Below are 10,801 nucleotides of genomic sequence, written 5' to 3'. Positions count from 1 at the left end.
AGGCTGAGGCACGAGAATCACTTGAACCTGGGGGGGGGCAGAGGTTGCAGTGAGCCGATATTGTGCCACTGCACTCTAGCCTGGGTGACAGAACGAGACTCTATCTCAAAAAAAAAAAAAAAAAAAAGAAGTTATATATTGTGTATATACTGAACTTAATATCTCTTTTACCTCTTTTTTTTTTTTTTTTTTTTGACGGGTTAGGAGCTGCGCACTTTTAAATGACCAGATCTCACAAGAACTCACTCGCTATCACAGGAATAGCACTGAGGGGATGATGCTGAAACCATTCGTGAAGGTCCATCCCCATGATCTGGTCACCTCCCCCCAGACCCCACCTCCAACACTGGAGGATTACAATTGAACGTGAGATTTGGGCAGGGACACAGACCCAAACCATGTTATGTCTTCTTAAATCATATTAACTTCCCCATTTTTAAGTGTGGTACCACAATAAATTTCTCCCTATTATTTCCACCAACTCAACTGTTACCAACATTGCATAGATTTTACCCCTTCAATCAGCTCTTCAATTTTTTTTTACCCCTTCTCCTGTTCCTTCTGCCCTCCCTAGGTCATCCTCTCATCTTCCTCTGTGTCTAGACTGCCGTGCTGGCTTCCTAAGGGCTCTCCCAGCCTCTGAGCTGTGTCCTTTCCCACGGAGTCTTCACCCTGCAGATGTGCTGGTTCATTTTCCGTGGCTTCCAGCACGCTTGCAAATGCATCCTCTTGCCTCCTCCTTCCTATTTTTTGAGATGGAATCCCACCCTGTTGCCAGGCTGGAGTGCAGTGGCATGATCTTGGCTCACTCCTGCCTCAGCCTCCCAAGTAACTGGGATTACAGGAGTGCACCACCCCACCCAGCTAATTTTTGTATTTTTTTTTTTTTTTAGTGGAGACAGGGTTTCACCATTTGGCCAGGATGGTCTTGATCTCCTGACCTTGTGATCCGCCTGTCTCAGCCTCCCAAAGTGCTGGGATTACAGGCACAAGCCATCACACCTGGCCTTCCCTCCTCCTTTCATAGGCTCCTTGCCCTGATTCCAGTCAAGGCCCTGCCTACCTCCACTCCACCCGATCCCTTTTCTGCATAAACATTTTGATCCCCTATTTAGTCTTTCTTCACTTCTTTCTCTTACTCCCCTCTGCCCTTCCCTTTCTTCCTTTTTCCTTTCTTTGTTTACTATCAAATGGTTTCAGAGTGCCTAGCCAGTGCCCGTCTCTGGAGAGACTGGTGAGCTGAGACACAGTTCCTGCCCTCGCGGAGCGTACGGGCTGGGTTACAGCTGCCTGCGTCTGTTACGTTTGTCTGTGCCGCTGAGTCTTGTCTCAGTCTGCTTCATGTGCCTGAAAACTCCCTTTTCTTTCCTCTACCCAGCAAAGCCGTGTGCCTGACTCTAAAGCCCAACTCAAACTTGACTTCTTCAGGCATACCTCCCATTGCTTTCATGCGCTTCTCATTGTGAATACCTTCTTCAGTGTACAGCCGCTGCAGACTTAAAAAAATTATTTACTTATTTATTTTAAGATAGGGTCTCACTATGTCACCCAGGGTGGAGTGCAGTGGCACCATCTTGGCTCACTGCAGCCTCGACCTCCCAGGTTCAAGCCATCTTCCTGCCTCAGCCCCCCAAGTAGCTGGGACTACGGGAGCGTGCTGCCAGCTAATTTTTGTATTTTTAGTAGAGACAGGGTTTCACCATGTTGGCCAGGCTGGTCTCAAACTCCTGACCTCAAGTGATTCACCTGCCTTGACCTCCCAAAGTGCTAAGATTACCGGTGTGAGCCACTGTGCTCGTCCTACTGCAGAATTGTTCTTTTTCATGGTGAGCTAATGGTGTGAGACTCTTGAGAGCAAGAAAAATATGCCTTATCTGTAGCTACAGTGATATTCACATATAGCTGTATATAGACCCCTGTTTCTTTCTGTGTGTCTAGAAATCTTGACACTCTGGATCTTTCAAAATTCTCTAATTCCTAAAGTGGAGTTGTTTTTGTTCAGGCTCCTCACCTTTTCCGATGTGTATTCTATCCAGAGCCGAGTGTAATCTTTGTGTGTTCTCCTACCACAAACAGCCCTTTCAACATTCGCTAAAGGTATCTCCAGCACTTAGTGACATTTTCCATGTGGTAACAAAATTCTGATGGCTTCATGACCATTGCTGTGTGGCCTGAAGTGAGGAGAGAATGACAGGAGGGAGAATTGAGATGGTTAACTGCTCGAACTTTGGAGTAAGACCTGGGACCAAATTCCTGCTCAGCCCGCCCCAATCGTACTAGCTCTGTGATCGCTTAATCACTGTAACTAGCTCTGTGATCTTGTTCATATCACACCAACTAGCTATGTGATCTTAATCACGCTAACTATAACAGCTATGCGATTTTCATCACACTAGCTCTGTGGTCTTGCTCAATCACGTTGACTAGGTGTATGATCTTGAGCAAATTTCTTAACCCTCTGTATCTTAGTTTTCTTATCTGTAAAGTGGGAATGATGTTGCTATAATCATGGTTAAGTGAGAATAACATGGAGGCAGTAATTAGTATAGTATCTGGCATATGGCAAATTGAGAAAAATAATTATAACATTGTGATTTTAGAATAGTTAATTAGGGGCTGGGTGTGGTGGCTCATGCACTCTGGGAGGCTGAGGCAAGAGGATCACCTGAGGTCAGGAGTTCGAGACCAGACTGGCCAACATGACAAAACCCTGTATCTACTGAAAATACAAAAATCAGCTGGGTGTAGTGGCACACACCTGTTATGGCATGCACCTGGGAGGCTGAGGCAAGAGGATCACCTGAGGTCAGGAGTTCGAGACCAGACTGGCCAACATGACAAAACCCTGTATCTACTGAAAATACAAAAATCAGCTGGGTGTAGTGGCACACACCTGTTATGGCATGCACCTGGGAGGCTGAGGCAAGAGAATCGCTTGAACCCTAGAGGTGGTGGTTGCAGTGTGCCGAGATTGCACCATTGCAATCCAGCCTGGGTGACAGAGTAAGACTTCATCTCAAAAAAAAAAGCTAATTAGGCCAATGAGGCTCACTTACCAAGTGATTGCCTCCTGAACGCTGGTGTTATGGTGTTCAACATTCAAATTTAAGTCTTGGCAAAAGACAAATTGCTATGGGTCATAGGTCTTTGGGACCACTGTGAATGCTAAATCCATGAATACCCGAAGTTTGGTAAGCTCAGTGGTCCCTCAGCTTCTGTCATGGTGTTGGGTCTTTAGAGGGGCTCAACCTATGATTTATTGATTCACGATGGGGGATGATTATGTAGGAAGAGTTGGACTAGACAGATAGAGTAGTTAGACAGACAGACTGTTCAAGGCCCTTCTAGCCACCTGCATCTAAATCCAACTTTATTCTGGGTTGGAGCAGAACTTGATCCTCTCTGTGAGAAAGCAGCACATAGCCTTCTCTAAAGGTTTTATGAATGGGAGTGAGAAATGGAGGAGAGCCAAAGATAGCAGCTGGGCTATTCTCTTGGACCATGCAACATAAAAATCTTTTATGGAGTAGGTTCTATGTCTGTCTGGCACAGTGCAGGATGGGTAAATGTCCTCTAGTGGCATTCTCCACCCCCTCCCCCATGCCTGCTCGCCTTTGTGATCCCTGGGAGAGAGCACTGCTCCAAGCACAGGCCGAGGAGTCAACGGTGCAGGCAGAGAAAAAGAATGCTCCTCTGTTCCCCCAGACCTTCCGGAGGCTGCTGGCCCAGACAGGGCAGGATACGACACAGGGCAGTTGCATAGAGAGTAAAGGTGTGCATGTGGCTCAGGGATCTGAACAATGCTCCAGTGGTGACAGGGGTCACAGGAAACCAGACTGAGAGCTAGTCATAGGCCCACAATGTACGCCAAAGTGTAGCGAATCTGTGGAAGGAGAATACATGTGGTCGCACGGAAGCAAAGCTCATATGACTCCATTAAGTAGTCATCCATGGGAAGGCCTAGTAAGCGCAGCATAAGCTGTGGACCATTGAAGTTCTGTGGGTCAGAAACAGAAAGGCAACATCAAGAGTTAGGGAAGCTGCGCTGCTATGGGGCCAGGTGGTTTTGTTTAATTAATTAATTATTTTTAATAAAATAGAGACAGGGTCTTACTATGTTGCCCAGGCTGGTTTTGAACTCCTGAGCTGAAGCAATCCTCCTGCCTTGGCCTCCCAAAAGTGTTGGGATTACAGGCGTGAGCCACTGCATCCAGCCTAAATTAATACAAAAATATTTGAGAGGCCGAGGCGGGCAGATCACAAGGTCAGGTGTTTGAGACCACGTTGGCCAACATGGTGAAAACCCATCTCTACTAAAACAATACAAAACTTAGCTGGGCGTGGTGGCATGCACCTGTAATTCCAGCTACATGGGAGGCTGAGGCAGGAGAATTGCTTGAACCCGGGAGGTGGAGGTTGCAGTGAGCTGAGATCACCCCACTGCACTCCAACCTGGGTGACACAGCAAGACTCTGTCTCAAAAAAAACCCCAAAAACCAAAAACTAAATCCACTAGCAGAGTCCAAAGAATTGGTTCTGAGATTATTTTTTGGTTGAGAGGTCCCCCCTGAATACCTTGAGAACCAATTGGTGTTACGAAGCCGAAATGGCTCATTTCCAGGTTCCCTCCGGTTTCCTTACTAACGTAGCCCCATACCCTTTTCCTGACCCTCAGTCGCTTTTCTTCCTGGCTGAGGGCTGATCTGTCACCTCTGGAAGAGCACACAGGCAGGAATGGCAGAAGGGGCTGGGCTGGGACTGGGATGGCTGGTACACCCACCCTGTTGAGATGGCTGGTGGCCATGCGGGTGTGGGGTGCGCTCTGACCCTTGCCTGCAGGCCACTTTTTCATAGCATTGCCGTCTATGCCTTTGAAGCAGAAAAGAAATCCCACTTTCCTTTGAGGCCTTTTTTGTAATATGGCTTTCCTCTGGCTGGTTGGATTAGTTAAAATTTCATCAGCTTCCCTTAAAAAAAATTTCTCCGTTGTCCTATCATGAAAAGGGAGGATATCTCTTGAAGATGTTTGCCGCCTTCAAGAAATAAGAAAGAAAAGAATCTGATGTGCTCGTAGTCTAGAAAGTTAATGTCTCTTGTAAGCTTAAACCCGTCAGATTGTGTGCGTTAGAACTATATGTATATATTTGTGGTTCTTGAATAGTTGTATTAAAAGAAAAAAATGAGATTCCCACACCTTTCTCCACCATCCCAATGTTCTGTGTTCTTCAGTGTGCAAGAGTGGGCAGGTTTACATGCCCTGGCAAAAACACACACGTTTCTGAAAACCAACTCAAAATAATAGCAGCCAGCATGAGATTATGAGACCAAAGCAGTAGGGGGCAGCCTGACACAATTGAACAGAGGCTGGTAGTCTAATAAAACATCAGAAACAAGGCTCTTTGAGACAACAAAGGCAAAAATTGCGCTAAGAGCTGTAAATCTTGCATGCTAAATTCTGGTGCAAGAGACAGTTGTGGTTGTATCATAATTAAACATGCTACTAAAACATAAATTTCTTACTGATAACTTCCTCTTAGTGGCCTCATTTCCCAAGGAGTGAAACACAGGCTGGTCACCCATTAGCATTAATTGGAAAGATTTCTGGTGTCTTCAGCACAGATTTACCTTTTGTGTACTGGAAACGACAAAAGAAAAATAAATCACCTTTGTCATAGCCACCAGTGTTTCCTAATCATCTTTATGAATAGGAGGCTGTGTTAGTGCTAAAGGATGGGGTTTGTTGGTTGACTCCAGTATCCTCCCACCTTGGGAGGCAGCGGGTGGAGAAGGGGGACCATTTATAGGTATTGTATTGGTTTCTTTGGGCTGCTGTGACAGTACCACAAACTGAGAGGCCTTAAACCACAGAAATTTATTCTTTCACTTTAGGAGGCTAGAAGTCCAAATTCAAGGTATTGATAGGGCTGTGCCTCCTCCAAGTCCTGTGGGGGTGATACTTCTTGCCTCTTCTTGGCTCCTGGTGGTGGCATAGATCTTTGACGTTCCTTGGCTTGTGGCAACAGAACTCTAATCTCTTCCTCTGTCTTCACATAATATTCTCACTGTGTCTCTGTCTTTACATGGCTGTCTTCTTATAAGGATACCAGTTGTGGGCCAGGAGCTCATGCCTGTAATCCCAGCACTTGGGAGGCTGAGGCGGGTGGGTCATCTAAGGTCAGGAGTTCAAGACCAGTCTGACTATTCTGGTGAAACCCCATCTCTACTAAAAATACAAAAATTAGCTGGGCTTGGTGGCATGTGCCTGTAATCCCAGCTACTTGGGAGGTTGAGGCAGGAAAATTGCTTGAACCTGGAAGGTAGAGGTTGCAGTGAGCCAAGATCACTCCATTGCACTCCAGCCTGGGCGATGGAGTGGGACTTATCTCAAAAAAAAGAGCACCAGCTGTATTGGATTAGGGGCCCACCCTAATCCAGTGTGACCTCATCTTAGCTAATTACATTTTTTTTTTTTTGAGACGGAGTTTCGCTCTTGTTACCCAGGCTGGAGTGCAATGGTGTGATCTCGGCTCACCGCAACCTCCGCCTCCTGGGTTCAGGCAATTCTCCTGCCTCAACCTCCTCAGTAGCTGGGATTACAGGCACGCACCACCATGCCCAGCTAATTTTTTGTATTTTTAGTAGAGATGGGGTTTCACCACGTTGACCAGGATGGTCTCGATCTCTTGACCTCGTGATCCACCCGCCTCGGCCTCCCAAAGTGCTGGGATTACAGGCTTGAGCCACTGCGCCCGGCCGCTAATTACATTTATAAGGACCCTGTTTCCAACTAATGTCACTGATATGGTTTGGCTCTGTGTTCCCACCCAAATCTCGTTTTGTAACTCCCATAATTCCCAAGCATTTTGGGAGGAAACCAGTAGGAGATGATTAAATTATGGGGGCAGGTCTTTCCCATGCTGTTCTTGTGTAGTGAGTAAGTCTCATGAGATCTGATGGTTATTATAAGAGGGAGTTTTCCTGCACAGCTCTCTTCTCTTGTCTGCCACCATATGAGATGTGCCTTTCACCATCTGCCATGATTGTGAGGTCTCTCCTGCCATGTGGAACTGTAAGTCCAATGAACCTCTTTCTTTTGTAAATTGCACAGTCTTGGGTATGTCTTTATCAGCAGCATGAAAATGGACTAATACAGTTAGCTTGTGGGGTACTGGGGATTAGGCTTCTTCTTTTTTTTTTTGAGATAGAATCTTGTTCTGTTGCCCAGGCTGGTGTGCAGTGGCACGATCTTGACTCACTGCAACCTCTGCCTCGTAGGTTCAAGTGATTCTCCTGCCTCAGCCTCTGGAGTAGCTGACATTACAGGCAGTTGCCACCATAGCCGGCTGATTTTTGTATTTTTAGTAGAGACGAAATTTCACCATGTTGGGCAGGCTAGTCTCAAATTCCTAACCTCAAATGATCCACCCACCTAGGCCTTCCAAAATGCTGGGATTATGGACATGAGCGACTACACCATGCCAAGGCTTTCGATATATCTTTTTTATTTTTTTTTGGTGGGGAGAGAGGGAGACATAATATAACCCAACAGGTCATAGATATTTTTAAGTTGGATTCTGTTTGGATTCTGCCACTTGATCTGACCTGTTACAGTATCAAGCCATCTCTCAAACAGAGCCAGTCAACTAATCTTCCTATAGACTGTTTGTTAAACAGCTACCTGAGCGATCCTGCTAAAATGCAAATTGATTGACACATTCTCCTGCTCAAAACCCTCCAATAGCTTCCTATCCCTCTTAGAATCACCAGACACTTAAGTGATTTGGCCCCTGGTGTTTCACTGATCTTTTGGGTTTTTTTTTTTTTTTTTGGACATAGGGCCTCGCTTTGTCACCCAGGCTGGAATGCAGTGGTGTGAACATGGCTCATTTCACTAGAGCTTTGACCTCCCAGGCTCAAGTGATCCTCCTGCCTCAGTCACATAAGTAGTTGGGACTGTGGGCATACACCACCATGTGTGGCTACTTTTTGTATTTTTTGTAGACACAGGATTTTGCCATGCTGCCCAGGCTGGTTTCAAACTCCTGAATTTAAGCAATCCGCCCACATCAGCCTCCCAAAGTGCTAGGGTTATAGGCATGAGCCACTGTGCCCAGCCTCTTTCACTTTTTTAACTTCCCTTCCTCCAGCACTTTATTTCAGGCACTTCTCCTTTGACATGACAGGCTTATTTCACCTGGGCCTTTGCCCTGCTGTTCCTGTTGTCCAGAATGCTCTTCCCAGAAACATGTATGCCTCTCTTCCTCATTTCCTTAAGGGCTCTACTTATATATCACCATATCAAAAATAACACACTCTCTTTTCCCTTTTTTCTCTTTACTTGTCCCTGTGCGGGATTTTATCATATATCTATTTTTTTATTACCAGTTTCCTCACTACAGTATAATCTCTATTAGGACCGAAACTTTGTTTTGTCCACTGCTATATCCTCAGTGTCTAGAACAGAGCCTGACACACAGTAGGTACTCAAGGAATGAATGAATGAATGAATGAATGTATCTCATTTAAACCTCAACCTATTACTCAAGCTACATCACATAGCAAAAGACTTATCAGCTACTTGAAGGAAAAGCCAGAAATCAAACTCACGTTGGCCTGGGTCTTTCCAAGATGCAAGAATATAAAATATTTTGCTTATTATTGTTGTTGTAAAAATGATAATAACTACCATTGATCAGTTGTTTACTTTTTGCAAGGTTGTATTCTAAGCCCTTTGCATGTGTTACTTTGTTCTACTTTGTTATACTCAGTATACCTCTCTCAAGTAGTTTTTATTTTCCTCATTTTATACATGAGGCAATTGCCATTAAGGAAGTTGAATAATTTTCCAAATTCATACACTATGGAGAGAAAAAGAATTCACATCCAGTCAGGCTGGCTTCACAATGTTACTGGTGGCAGATCTAGAGGGCTCCACACTCCTTGATACTTAGAAAGAATTCAGCCAAGAGACAGAAGTAGATTTAAGGCAAAAAGGTGAGTTTATTAAAGCAAAGAAAAATACACTTGGAAAAAACCAAGTGGGCAACTTGAAATAGTACATTTATTGAGTCCTGAGTCAGTGATCAGGTGGCTTAGGGTTCTATAAATATACTATTTTCTGTTTTTTGTTTTTTTAAATCTTTTTCTTTTGTTTTCAATTTAATAGCAGATACTTGTATATTAACTGACCAGCTTAGAAAAATAATTATGGTAGACACCTTAATTTGTTCTTCTAATAAGCCTATTGATTTGGTCCTCCCGGTTGCCAGCATCTCCACCTTCTATAAAATGGGTGGCCTTTTTCTTCATTCCACCTCATGGAGAAGATAATTTGAAGGGCACAGGAAGTTATTTGCTTTTTTGAAGCATTTTCCTACAGTATAGATCTCATGAATCAGATCCTCCATGCAGATGATGCCATATTTACCAAGAGATCGAACAGTCAAAGCATTATCTGTCAAAGCAATTTGCTTCTTGCTGATTTTGCCATAACCACGCTTGTAGATTAGTTTATATTCTGACTTCAGATTTGGGTACCCCCATGCGATATATAGCTCTGGAATCCTCAGCATGTTATTTGAAGCCTTGTTGAGCTTCACAAAGGTTTCATTGAAGATTTGATGAAGGCAAAGAAGCTGCAACACCGTTTGGACCTTTGGGCTCACACCATTGATACCTCTGATCCTGACGACAAACGCCAATTTGGGTTCTGCAGTTATATAGAAGTTGCCAGCTTTTCTTGCCATCCTTGCCATTTGAATTTCAGTTCTGTACATTTGCCTATATTCCTTGTGATAGTGCTTCGCTTTTTCATAGATAAGCTTCCTCCTTGCCTTTCGAAGCATCTTTTGAGCAAACTTCTTTCTCAGGCACTTGATCTTCAGCTCTGCGAAATTCCTTCGCTTTTTCTTAAGGGTTTCTGGCACGGCAGGAGCCTTCTTCTTTTTCTTCTCTTCTACACCCTCCATGGTTCCAGTCAGAAAGAGTTATTTTCTGTGGGTTTTCCCTAATCTCTTTCTTTCATCCCTCCCTCTGGGCAGGCTGTTGCCTAATCGACACCTACACAGTGTTGTGCCATTATCTGGGTGGGGCCACATGCCGTTTGGTGGCTGAAGTTATGCACATGCTTTCTCAGGGCAATTTGCCTTACAGGTCTAGTGTTCCTGGAGGAAGGTTATATGCAGGTCTAACTCTGTCATGTTGCCCCTTTCTGCACATGCCTGGACATGTCCCTGGAGGAAAGTCAAACTCTACCATGTGAAGTTCTTATCAGGAAGTTCTTACCCGTAAGCTCAAGATGTCTCCTGTTTATTAGGACATTTCCCATTCCCTGTTGCCAGCTGCCTGTCAATTGCCTGACAGTCACTTGACATTCTTTGGGGCACTATCCTGCCCTGCTCATATCTGCTTATCTACCTACTCTTAACATTAAGCATCTCATGTCCCCATACTGACACTAGCTATGTCTGTGCGTCTGTCTATAATGTATAAATTTATTCTGCCATTATTGAGCTCCTATCCCATACAGAGGGCAACTTCAGGTGGATAGGTTTTCAGAGAGTGATTCTTTTTATAGGGAGAAGTTAACATGTATTGATGACATACATCTTGATTTTGGTGGTGGTCACTCAATTCTATACATTTGTTAAAGCTCATCATCCTGCACACCTAAAAAGGGTGAATTTTACTATATATAAATTACATTTTAATAAGCCTAACTTTTTTAAAAAGTTAATTGTGATCTCCTCTCCCCTAACCAAATGATGTTTACAAAAATTTTTTTTTTTTTTTTTTTTTTTTT

The 10,801-nt window shown here is 44.3% G+C and overlaps 1 pseudogene; it reads right to left on the bottom strand.

The window, feature by feature from the left end:
• Window positions 1-9,051: 9,051 nt before the first annotated feature.
• LOC108303010 lies at window positions 9,052-9,968 on the bottom strand (annotated as a pseudogene).
• Between the last annotated feature and the right edge of the window lie 833 nt (window positions 9,969-10,801).

Source organism: Cebus imitator, unplaced genomic scaffold (genome assembly GCF_001604975.1).
Source record: "Cebus imitator isolate Cc_AM_T3 unplaced genomic scaffold, Cebus_imitator-1.0 Scaffold44, whole genome shotgun sequence".
Classification (NCBI taxonomy): Eukaryota; Metazoa; Chordata; class Mammalia; order Primates; family Cebidae; genus Cebus; species Cebus imitator.
The sequence above is the reverse complement of the archived record's forward strand: the minus strand, read 5'-3'. Positions and strand labels throughout refer to the sequence as shown.